The following is a 599-nucleotide window of genomic DNA, read 5'->3' as shown; positions in this document are numbered from 1 at the left end:
GAAAAAGACTTAAAGTAGTCATTTACAAAAACTTGCAAATGTGAACAATCGAACAAACAACATAAGTTTTTTCCACCATACACAGAATTTTACAGAAATAAGATGAATAGCAATTTTGGGAACAATAAGGTTTCCTTGTTACAAATAGGCAACCAAGGATATATGCCTGTCTTAAGATTGCATCATTAATTACTTAAGTTTATAGGATACTACATGCTTCAGCAGCACGTCTACCCGAATTACAATACAGAGATTTATATGGCTCTTGCACAAGGATGATATGAAAATTTGTGAAGTATTCCATATTTTTCATTATTCAGATGCAAGAAATGAAAAACAGTTATTCAAAAGTTGATTACAAATATACAAGAGTAATAATATGTGTAATTCATAGAAATAAAAGTTAATTTGACATCAGTGTATTCAATCTTCACCGTTTTAGAAAGGCCTTTACATAGCATAACCTTTATAAAACTTTTGAAATAAGATAACATTGTCATTTTATCCCAAAGAAATAAAATTCTATAAGGACCTAGGAATTAAAAGAATCTTAAAATGTTTCTATATGAAATGCAATCTGAAAGAACACATGTATTAAT

At 28.4% G+C, this 599-nt stretch overlaps 1 pseudogene; it reads left to right on the top strand.

Moving 5' to 3' along the window:
• The first annotated feature begins 213 nt into the window (after positions 1-213).
• Positions 214-310, top strand: LOC138837164 (U6 spliceosomal RNA; annotated as a pseudogene).
• The last annotated feature ends 289 nt before the right edge of the window (positions 311-599 follow it).

The sequence above is a fragment of the Dipodomys merriami genome, unplaced genomic scaffold (assembly GCF_024711535.1).
Source record: "Dipodomys merriami isolate MVZ:Mamm:240054 unplaced genomic scaffold, mDipMer1.0.p SCAF_264, whole genome shotgun sequence".
NCBI classification, from domain to species: Eukaryota; Metazoa; Chordata; class Mammalia; order Rodentia; family Heteromyidae; genus Dipodomys; species Dipodomys merriami.
Note: the sequence above shows the minus strand (reverse complement) of the source record. Positions and strands in the feature narration are given on the sequence as shown.